The sequence below is a fragment of the Marmota monax genome, unplaced genomic scaffold (assembly GCF_021218885.2).
Source record: "Marmota monax isolate L192 unplaced genomic scaffold, Marmota_monax_Labrador192_F-V1.1 WCK01_AAM20220418_F8-fsc00117, whole genome shotgun sequence".
Classification (NCBI taxonomy): Eukaryota; Metazoa; Chordata; class Mammalia; order Rodentia; family Sciuridae; genus Marmota; species Marmota monax.
The window spans coordinates 141861-154197 of record NW_026693023.1 but is presented as its reverse complement, the minus strand read 5'-3'; the positions used below and the strand labels follow the sequence as shown (position 1 = coordinate 154197).

Genomic DNA, 12337 nt, shown 5'->3' with positions numbered 1-12337 from the left:
TAATTTTTCATGTGATTATTTGATGTGTGTATAACTTTCTTAATGATATCTCTTTTGAAATTATTTTGCCACTGCTTTCTATTTTATTTTAATTTTCTAACATTTGGGCTTGGATTATTTCATATGGCATAGAACAAATTTTTATATGATTTGCAAACATTTCTATCAATCTTTTTACTGCTCTTTCATTCTTATAGAGATATCTTCAAATATCTCTTTGTCATCTCAGATGTCATTTTTGCTCCTTTCTTGTTCTTGTGATGATACTGTCTATAGGTAATCTTCATCTCACCCGAGAGCAAAAGGACTTTGTCCCACATTTAGACCCATAGAAATTTTGTAGATGTATGTTTTGAATTTGGGCTCTATCAAGTAGGAGACAAATCCCTATATTTTGAGAATGGTTCTCTAAATACCATCCCAATATGCTACCTGTGCACAGAAACTCTTCTCAAAAACTCTCCCCTTTCTCCACTGAACTTCCTTTGTACCATTCTTCAAAACCAGTTGTCCCTCTATGTTTGACTCTGTAACTATACTTTTCCACTGACCTATTATGAATGATTCTTAATCATAAAAAATTCTCTCCCTGACTGCAGTTCATTACTTATGGACATTGGCTCATAGCATTATGGCATAAAATTTTACCACACATACCTAGATATATCCGAAATGCATTTTTATATAAAATGCATTTTATAGGTCTCACTGGGATTAGTTCCAAAAGACATTTTAAATAAAATATAAAACTTGCATATTATACAACCTAATAAGCTCCAAAACTTTCATGTTAATATATCCTAAAAAAAGAAATTGTTTGGAATAGATGACATGTGCAATATTGATCACAACTCACACACACAAATGCATTAGAAATCCCCAACAACAGAGTACATCAAGCAAAACAAAACAAAACAAAACAAAACAAAATCAGACCTTGAAGGCAGCTCTCTTGAGACAAAGAAGAGAAACAAAATAGAAAACATGAGGGAACATTTGAGCTCTTTGTACACCATTAAATGCACAAATGTTCACATTTTCAGAACACCTGAATATGAAGAGAGTCAAGGTGAAGACATATAAAACCCATTCATTGAAGTCATAGCAAAAAACAAACAAACAAACAAACAAAAACAAAAACAAAACAAACAAACAAAAACAAAAACAAAACAAAACAAAAAAAAACAAAAAACCTCTCCTCATCTTGGGAAGGATGTGAACATCCATGTACATGAAGCATATAAGACCCCATATAGGCACTGCCTGAAGAGAAATTCACCATGCTGTATGATCCCCAAAAATATAAGCCAGAGAAAGAGATACAAAATCTACATGAAAAAGGCACTAAGTTGAGTTCAAGCTCTTGTCCTGGAGCAGTGGAGCAGTGGTCTGGGAGGTCTTGCAAGTTCCTGAGATGTTCCCAAGCCATATCTCCTAGTGTCTCAGAGTAAACTGTTCAGCATCTCTATAGTGACTGTAATGCTTTGACAATCACATCTTCCTGAGACCCAGTTTTACTCTGACTTTTCTTTCCAAATTCCATTTACCCTCTCATTTCTACTCATGATCACAGTAAACCTGGAAAAAGTTTGGTGGCCATATCCATACAATAGGCTGAATCCTGGGCTGCCTTGAATTTCCTCTAGCAGAATAATGAGCACATCACCTCTAAATTCAGCCACACAAACAGTGACAGAACATGTGCAAAATATAGATAATCTCTATGCCAGAATGTAACATAAATGGCCTCCTTTTGCAATGGTGTCCTCCTCTGCTGCAATCTCAGGAGCACAGCCTTTCCTATGGAAAATACTATCACCATACTGGTCTTCTGCACCTCCACCAGAGTCACCCAATAAATTCCACTTGCAATGTTCAATTCTTTCCCACCTTGCATCTCTAAAAGTTTCAAAATTCCTACCTCAAATACCCCAAATCACCAGAAGCTCCTGAACAATGTGGTCACACTCACAAAAACAAGGATCTTCCCTTGGGGTACTAATTTCTGTTGTAGTCAGCTTTTTTCCATCATCACCAAAAGATCTGACAAGATTAGAGGAGGAAAATTTTATTTGGCTCACAGTTTCAGAGGTCAGTCCATAGATAACTGACCCCACAACTCTGGACCCAAAATGAGGCAAAACATAATAGTGAACGGAAGAGTGTGTAGAAGTTCCCAGTTCAATACTTGGCCACCAGGAAGGAGAGAGAGAGCAAAGTCACCAATCCCCAAAATTTAAACCCCAAAGCCATCCCCCCAGTCACCTATTTTTTTTCTAACCTACTCTTTTCTGCCTACAATTACCCACCCTGCTAATCCATATCAGTGGATTAATGAACAGATTAGCTTAAGTCTCTCATACCCCAATTCATTTACATCAAAACTTTCTTGCATTGTCTCACATATGAGCTTCTGGTGGACACCTCATTTTGAAATTATAACACCTGATATTGGACTTATTCAAATGTGGTTTGTCCTGTGATGACAAGATTCCACGGAACCCAGACTGAGAGCAATGAGAACGGTCCCTGGAGTGACACTATAAGATCACAGTCTAATGGAATGTGACTGGATAAACTGAGATTCGGTTTTCAACAGATGGTTTGATGTTTCATTTTTGCTGGATTCCTTGGTTACTCCATATCCATATAGACAGTTCAGCTTGAATGTATTTGATAAATGAAGAATAACTGGGAAAAACACAATTCTGACTTTGTCACCCACATTGGCTTCTTACACTGTGGACCAGTACAGGGACATGCTCTCCTAGGGGCCTCATAGGGGCTGGTAGTCTGGGTAGTCTGGTGTCCCTGCTGCCTGATGCATCATTGCCACCTCCACCCAGGTATGACCTATGCTAAACCCTGTGCTGCAGTGACCTATATGCTCCCCCTTGAGAGGACAAAAGTGAGGAAGCAGGCTAAAGATGAAAGGAGAGGCCACAGGCCCCAGCCCCTCAGGAATTATGGGAAAGGGAGGGATGGGTGTCTGTTTAGGTCACTGTCAAATATTTGGGCTTATATTTTTTTCATATGGCATAGATCAAATTTTTGTACGTTTTGCAAACATTTCTATCAATCTTTGCTCAACAGTCAGTCACAGTGATCCATAGGCTCAACTGACAGTTGCCAATAACCCCAACACATAGACAGGTGGTCAAGGTCACCCCTTTGGATCCCTAGTATGATTGGATTGTGGCAGTTGCTGCCACTCCTGCATTCCTGATAGGACACTTGCCCACAGCTTTGAGACTATTTATCTATGATGTCTGTGAAAAGCTTGCCCTACCACATCACTGCTGCTGCTTCTACTAGGCCATGATTAGGTCCTTTCAGGTGTCTTGGTTTCCCAGAGGACTCTGCTTGGCCACTTCAATAGTCATGGGCACTGAGGACATTTGCTAGACCACAAGTATTCTATATGTCCCCACCCAAGTATTTCTGATGTCCACACTCTTTGAGAAACTCATCTCCCACGTATGACAGCCAAGATGAGGGAGCCTAATAAGCCTGTGCAGACTGCCATGAGAGTGCAAATGGGGTTCAGCAGGCTGGTGCCTGGCTACCTTCCTGCACCCACCCTATTGTCTATAAATGAACAATGACTTTTATGCTTATTGTGCTAGTCCGACACCTCTGTCCCTTGCACTGCTCACTTTTGCTACAGCATAGGCCCCAAGAAAGCCTCTTGCAGATGGTTTGATTATCTATTCATCAGTTCTCTCTTGGAGAGAGAGAGCTGATCTGCTTCCACCATGAACAGGTGAAAACAAGGAAACACTGGCCACAGAACATCTCATTGTCAACTCCAGACCCACTACTTGAGCTTTTGCCCTCAGTGGAATGCTCTTTGAAGGCTCCCACAGCTCCACTGGAGGTTTTCAGTTGGTGCAGAAGAGCAGAGCAGGGGATCCAACCCTGTGAATAACCCTGTTTCAGCCATAGTTGATCCTACTTTTACTCTATCACTGGGGCCAAAACACACAGAAAACCCACATTTCAGTTTGATCACCCAATCCCACTACAGCAAGGGTGTCTCCAGGGTGCATCATCTAAATAAATGGTTAATTAATAAAAAGAGTCCATGAGATGAGCCAACTGACCTATTTCGTATTTACACCACAGGAATATTATGTATGTACTGTGTTGCACGTGGAATACAAGACAAGAATGAGAAATGTACACAAGGTCCCCCTTCCCCACAGCTTTGCTTTCCATGGCTTCAGTTACCTGTGATCAGCAGAGATACAAAAATATTATCTGTCTTAGAGAGAAAGACTACATTCAGATTAATTTTTTTGTGTATTATTATTACTGTGTGATTTCACTATTAGTTATTGCTGCTAATCTCTTCCTGGGCCTGCTTTAGAAGCTGAACTTTATGTTGGACACAGTGCTGCATGCCTGTAATCCCAGAAATTCAGGAGGCTGAGGGAGGAGTATTGTGAGTTCAAATCTTGCCTCAGCAAAAGTGAGGTGCTAAGCAACTCAGTGAGACATTGTCTATAAATAAAATGAGGGCTGGGGATGTGGCTCTGTGGTTGAATGTACCTGAGTTCAATCCCTGGCACCAAATAAAGAAATTAATTAAATTAAATTAAAGAAAGAAATTGAGCATTATCATATGAGTACTTGACAACAAGGTCATAGTCACTATGAAAAAGAAATATAGAGCTCAGCACACTGGGAATATAAAGCCCTATTCTAAACTTTCACTGCAAAGTCCCAAATCAAATGATCTATTCAGGAAGCAAATTCCTTGCCACACTCCTGAGTTATGTAGGTACTGAGAGATTTTCATGTCAGACTTTTGGATGTCTCAACCACAGAGAAATTCAGATTTAGTGGCTCTGTGTTTGATTCTCTAAGTGTGGTTCACAGCCTGCAGTATCCTGAATGACTTACCCAGTTTAGACTCTTTTCCCTACCAGTAACCTCAGGCAATCACAGCACTCTAAGTGTGGAGAATCCCCTGTCTAAACCACTCCAAGACATCCGCATTTATGTTCAAGATCACATGGTGATACTATGTGTTATCAGGCCTGAGAACCATCAATGACACCACAACATCAAAATTTCAGGAGCCAGGCTATACCTAGACCCCATAAGGAATACACAGTCAAATGCCCAGGTGATTTTTCATGGACCTGTGGGGGCAAGATGACAGGTTATACAGATGCCCCACCTTGGAACTTCTGCAATGTTGGGTTCACCTGCAAAGCAACTTGTACCTTAGCCTCTCTTTCCTCCATCTTGGAAACTAGCCCTTCCAACTGCATACTGGCAATGATATCCTTTTTCCTAGAGATCACAGGTCAGAGGAGACACCAGAATACCTACCCACCAAAATCCTTCTGCAGGGAATGAGGCAGTAGATGCATCCACACTTCAGACACATGGGTATTTAAAGATATTTAAGGCAGACAGGACATCTGCATACTTTTTGGAAGAGTTTAGCCTATCCTTTTTGGGGTCAAATGCACATGAAAGGAAATTCCCATGAACTCATTGACCATTAATTTAAAAATACAGGACTTTTTGTATGCAGAGCTACTGTGTTGCAAGTTTGTCTTTACCAGAAAGACACCATCAGAGCATCTCCCTGTTTTCAGAGATTTAATATTGTATTTGGAAAAAAGTCATAGATGGTTAGTATGCTTTGAACTGAGCAAGAGAAATGGCCTCTGCTCCTGGAGTCTCTCAATCTGTGCAAATACATGTGCCCAGATATGACCTGGTGAAATCTATGTCAGAAACAGTGAAGGTGTATTGTCATCTCACCATGCACAAGGGACCCCTAGCAACAATCATGGATGCAAATAAGAGATCTGGTCTGTAGTCCCTGAACTGCATGCCACACTCTCTTCCTACCACCCTTAGAGTGTGTGATTCAGGATGATAATTAGTGAGTAGTCTGGCAGCACTTGTTGATTCAACCATTTACCAATTTCCTATGAGGTACATACACTGCTCTTTTCTTAACTGAGACAATTTCTTGCTGAATTGCTAAATTCCAAAGCCTGGCTTCAAACTTGCAATCCTTCTGCTTGTTTCCCCAGTAGCAGAGATTACATGCATGTACCAACCTGCCCAAAATTACTTTTTACTTTTTCAAAACTGAGGATAGAACATAGGGACACTTTACCAGTGTCCTTTATCCCTGGCCCTTTTTATTGGTTATTTTCAGACACGTTCTTGCTAAATTGCCTGCATCTGACCTCAAATTTATTCTCCTCCTCCCTCAGCCTCGCAAATAGCTGGGATAATAGGAGTGCACACCACCCCGCCTGGCTCATGTAACTTATAACTGACAAAAACTGCTAAAAACATAATTTTGGACTTGGCATGCATATTTTCCTTGACTGGGGGCCTTCTCTGGGAGGCACTTTCCAAGGTCTGCTTACTGCATGTGAATCTTGTGGCCCACTGTGACCTCCATCACTGTGGCCCAGTAACAAAACAGTTACCCCTGCCTTGCAGCCAACAACACCAATGCCACCTGTGTGATCTCCCCTAGGAACCACTTCATGATGACATCACAGTCTTCAAGGGGCAAACCTCTTCCTCAGTTCCCTACACATTTACAGAGGAAGTGAAGAAGTGTGGTGTTACCCTAAGAGTAAGCATATGTGAAGTCACTGAGGACATTCCTCTTGTGGAGAAAGAAGGCATTCATGGGCTTGATTGAACTTTTGTGGATATTTCACCACCCTCCAGCCAGATCAGTTTTGACCTGTTAAGTTTGAAAAATTTTCAAACACAACATTGTTGTTTCATTACTGCTGGTTGCAGTTGAGCCTTAGAGAGCTCCAGTACTGGGTGCTCTAGCATTAATTGATGGTGGAGTGAAGTATGGAAGATGCAGCACCGTCCCTAAGACAAAGACAGTGTGGGACTTTAAACAGCAAGCAACTCTCATATTTGGAGAAACATGAAGTAAAAATTCAGCTGTGTTGCATTCAAATTCAGCTGTGCTTCAAAAACTTCAGTTGCACAGAAGCAATTGCTGCATTCAGTAAGTCATGGTACCTGATGCTACTGCCTTGGAAGTGTAACTTGAGATGGGGCCTAATGGTTGTTAATGTTATCTGAAGTGTTGATGTCCTCAATGTATCTGAGGGAGCTTCCATAGGAGTATTGGAAAAAAGTTTCACCAGGCCAAAGATGGGCAGAATTTCTCCCTGTACGTTTTGGTGATGATCAACCGACTTAGACACAGGCAAAATATTCTTACTGTTCAGCAATTAAAATGTGTTATACTTTGGGTATGAGTTGTTCCCCAAAGCTCATGTGAGACAATGTAGCAATGCTTACAGTGAAGTGATTAAATCATGAGAGCTATGTCCTAACAGGGCAATAATACGAATGGCTTAATCATTTGAGAGGACTAAGGTACTAGGTGGTAACTGCCAGCAGGTGATATGACTCAGGAGGATGGAGGTCACTGAAGGATGCCCTTAGGAGTTATATTTTCTCCCTATGAGTTTGCTCTCTCTCTCTGCTTTCCTGCTGTCATGAATGGGGGAGCTTTCCTCTGACATTTCCTTCAACCATGATCTTCTACCTCTTCTCAGGCTCAAAGCAATGGCACCAACTGACCATGGACTGAATCCTCTGTAACTATGAAAATGACTTTTTCTCCTCTAAATTGTCTTTGTCAGGTATTTGGGTCACAGTAACAAAAAAAAAATGACTACCACAAAAATTGCTTTTCTTTTTCTTTTTTATTTTTCAGATGACAAAATGACACTCATTTTATTTTTAAAACTCTGGTGGAATTGTTTTCCATATGACATCCCATTTTAAAAATTTTATGTAAACCAACCTGTGGGTTACTCGCACTATACAGAATTGAGCGGCATGTTTACAGATGTCTAGAAGATTCACAAATGCTATTCATTAGGTAGTAATTTTTGTTGCAATTTTTTTCTAGCATGTATTCCACAGTAAAAGAAAGGGCACATATTGGTGTTCTTCTATAAAAATCTTAATAAATGGAAAATGGCAATTTTCCTGAGAGAAGATTTTTTTTCTTGAAATGGTTTTCTTAAACAATTGGGAATATAGAAAGGAGATGTAAATGTAAAAGAAGTATAACAATGTCTAAGTTAATATTTTTCTTTTACAGGATTGAAAGAACCATTAAGGTAAAAGGTTTTCATTCGTTATAAAACCGCTCTTGAATCTTATGTAAATAATGTAACACAGATTTCTGCAAAGCAAATTGCACTTTTTAAAACACTATTATATACATGGGAGAAAAATATCTTATTTGCCACCCTGTGTTCAAATTCTAGCTTATATCACTCAGATCAGTCAGGCAAGATGAACTTGGAGAAACTTCAGTCACAGTGTATGTTAGAGTATCTATGCAATCTTGAAAACTGAGAAATATTTTCACAAAAGATCCAGGAACTCACTCAGTTTCCAAGATGTTTCCCAAGTGGCCTTCAATGGTTTTTCCATGAATGCTTGTGAAATCTGCATATGGAACAGGTATGTAGAAATTCTGGAATAACCAAAATCAATCAGAAGAACCACAAGATTTGAGGTTATACACATGAAACCTTGTTTTAAAGAATCTCTCTCCATCTTCCTTAGCAGACAAGCCCCTGTCCCATTCCCAGTTTCTGCAAGCAGTGCAGGAGCCAACCCAGAGGCAGGCTGGCTGGGGGTGACACTGGCTAGATGGAGCCATTCCTGTTTTACTGGCCCACCTCTAGAGAAGCCTCATCTTTTCTTACTCTTCAGCAAGTCTCCTGGAGAAACACATCTCTTTTAGAGTCAAAGGCGAGGAAATCACCTTGGAGCAATGTTCTGTTGGCGTTTGCTACTGTCAGGGCTACTGGACAAAATCAGTCATAAGAGGTGCAAGGCCTTCTTCAGTGGTGTTCCTCCTTCCTCCTGGCAGCAGGGGCTCAGGCCAGGGCCAGAGCATACCTGAAATCCTGTTGCTCTGAGGATGCAATACCAGCAAGCAAGGCCAGACTATGTAGAGCCCTCCCATCTTGACTGGAATACCTGAGCTTGCTGTTCTGGGGTTGGTGCCCCTCCTGCACCACCCATCACTGGGGCACCTGCACCTGAGGCTGTTGGATGCATTGGAGAAGAAATATTTTTGCTGCAATCCTCTTAGTTAGAAGAGGTAGAAGTTGGTGTCATAGGAATACAATTCTTATTAGCAGAGCAAGTCTTTGACTTATTTAGGTCTTTAGGTTTTGTTTCCTGATTGAACTCCTTTTTTCATAGCATGTGGTCAAGACACCCCATGAGTTTCAAGTAGATTCCAAAAATGGCACACATAGTTTCACCCTCAGGGCTTCTTTTGTTCTTGGTGTGCCAGATGGCACAGGACAGTGGAAGCCTCCATAACAAAGGTATGTGCTTCTGGCTGATGAGGGGCTAGCTGAGGCCATTCAGCTTGTTGTAAAAGCCACAGGCTTTGCACAAGTTAGGAAAGTGTCCTCCAGTTGCCACAGCAGCATCTGGATGAAGCCACAATTCACACACTAGGGGCTCTCTGCCACATTCTCCAGCAGGTCTGTGCTGGGCACCCCAGGTGCCAGGAGTAGGATTCTAGGTGGCCAGGCAGATATCAGTGGTGCAGCCATGTAGGGCAAGTATGGACTCAGTGTTGGTGGTGTTGATGGTTCAGGGGCCCACCAAAGACACTGAGCTGTACTTGTGCTCCTGGCTGCTCATGGGCACCAGAATGCACCTGCCACTTCCTCCTATACTATGCCATGGGGTAGCCCCCAGGATCCCATGCTGTGCCATTGGCCATGGCAATGGCTCCACTAATAGGGGAAACACCAAGGTGTGCACCTCAGCCTAGCCAGGGAAGTCAGGCTCTGTGGCCCAACCACTGGATACACTGCTTCTTCTACCTTATGGGGGACTGTGCACTGAGGCTTGGGGACAATCAGGGTCCCCATTGAAGACAGGCTAGACAGCATGGAACACACATGGATGCTAGGCACGCAGACCAGGAACTGGCCATCTCCATAGCACCAGCTACTGTGGCTGCAGAATGTAGGAAGAGACAGGTACACCCTGGAAAGCTGCAAATCCCTAGCTGGAGGTAACAGCGTACTTGTGGGTATATGCTCACTCACGCGCTCAACCACCACCACTACCCAGCTCGGGGCGCCTCCAGCAGCAGGCCAGTTGGGGTGGACTGCGGCATTCAGTCCCCAACAACCAGCACCACTGGGACCAACGGTCAGAAGGACGCAGATGGCCATGAGAAGTCCCTGCCTGCTGTAGCTACTAGCAGTGCCTCCTGCAGGCCACCCACCTGCCACCCTCTGCATGGCCTGGAGCTCTTGCCCTGCAGCCAGCTTCTCAGTGGGCAGAAGGCACCCTACGTTCTGGGGGCCGCCACCAACTTTGTGCAGCAGCCACCAGCGCCTTTGCACACCTCCTAGCTTCGGGCTGAACACGCAGCCAGAGCCGCGCCCTCCATGCCACAGGCAGCCCAGGCAGGGGTATAGGGCGGCCCCAGCAGTGCCGCTATCCTGCTGGGGACCAGCCTCCTCGAGTACCTCAGTGGGATCTGGCAAGGCAGAAGACCATGGTAGACAGTGCATGCATTGCCAGCGAGGTCTGTACCAGTTTCTAGGGCCTCAGGTCAGTAGGCAACATAGCCAGCAGCGCACCGGCCATCCTGCCAAGGTGAGCACTGGACATTGCACCTCTTTCAAGAATTTTAAAGTTCTCCTTGAAGAGATGATTGATATAATAGAAGCAGATGGAGATACAAGGAAGCCAAATGATCATGAATCATTGAAAGAGAACAGTGGGGAGTTGACAAGACTCTACAATGGGCAGGAGGAGTGGTAAGATGCTGTCATTGAATTGTACAGTGCATTTATTATGTATTGACCCATTAGTGAATTCACTATCCCATGTTGATTAGCAGGGTTTTAGCTGGATAAGCCAAGGCTCTGCTTCTCATGCCTACTGATCCATGCCTTTACTTTTCTTTGTCCACCACAGATCATGTCCCAAGCAACTCTATCTCTGGGTGTTTTTCAATCACCTCCAACCACTCCAGCCCTGTGTCCATACACTGCTGCCTGAGAAATCTGCAACCAGACCCAAGTACTGACACTTACTTTATGTTCTTGTAGAACATCCTGTGGATCTTACTGAAGAGCTTCCAAATCAGAGGCATAGATTCCCCAAACTACCATCTGATTGCACAGAACCCAGGGAAGGACTGACAACATGGAAGTCAAGGCAGAAGGTGCTGTTCACATAGCATGGACTCAGAGGTAGGAGAAATGGCAAAGGCACCCAGTAGCCACACCGTGTTTATGTTTCTGTTTTGTATGGTTGGATCCTAGAGAGCATCTTTGTCTTCAGAAGTGAATGGGATGACCCACTAGACAGTCACACACTGAAGGTAGGACACTAAGGGATAAGGTCTCTATAACTGCTGGAGGACACTGCTGCTTTTGAACCTGGGGAAGGAGTTTTGAATCCAAAAATATGTCTGAATGCAGTTCTCTTTATCTTTTTTATATCTTAATGACCTTGTGTCATGAGATCTGATTCCATGGCCTTTGAGTGTGCTGTGTTTGTAACCACCTTTCCTAGCTCTACATGGAAAGTTGACCTTTTGCAGTAGATGAGCTCACTATCCCGTTGTCACCCAAACATCTAGATTTGGGCTCTGATTGGCGATGACCTCTTGGACAACAAGCCCAGAAGATCTTATTTGGAATTATATTTACTTCTGCCTAGACTCTTTCTGCTCTGCAACAAATTACCTGGGGATGGTCATTTAAGAAGAAGAGAAATTCCTTCCTCACAGCCCTGGAGACCATGGAGTAACAGATCCAGGTGCTGAGCATTGGACTGCTGAGGGCATTTTTGCTGTGTCTGCACATGGCAGAAGGCAGGAGGACAGGACACTGGTTTGGGGGTGGAATTCTCACAGGCACCACCTGCAGCCAGGAGACAAACTTCTTCTGTCATTTTCCAGGTGGAGGGAGAGCAGTGCACCCACTCTCTGCAGGTTCAGGATGTGCAGCAGCATCACCTTCTCTTCCTCACTGTCAACATCAGGGCATAGCGAGGACTGGATAGTTCAGGAATGTTTTGTCTGGGATGAGTTTGTGTGCCCCACCATTGTGGGGAGATGAGGGGAGAATAAAAACCTCCTGCACCAGAATCCAGTTTAATAGGAAGAAGGAGATGAAAGGATACTAAGAGGGGAAGTGTGAGATTCAGGGGGTGGATGCAGAGTAAGACAAATAGGTGCCTGTGTTCTAAAGTGCTTGGCTCACTTTTTTGGGAGTTGACATAGGAAGAAACTGGACACACTGAAGGG

General features: G+C 43.3%; 1 pseudogene; it reads right to left on the bottom strand.

The window, feature by feature from the left end:
• Positions 1-12337, bottom strand: part of LOC124098472 (neurofilament light polypeptide-like) — a 51434-nt pseudogene that overhangs the window by 32662 nt on the left and 6435 nt on the right.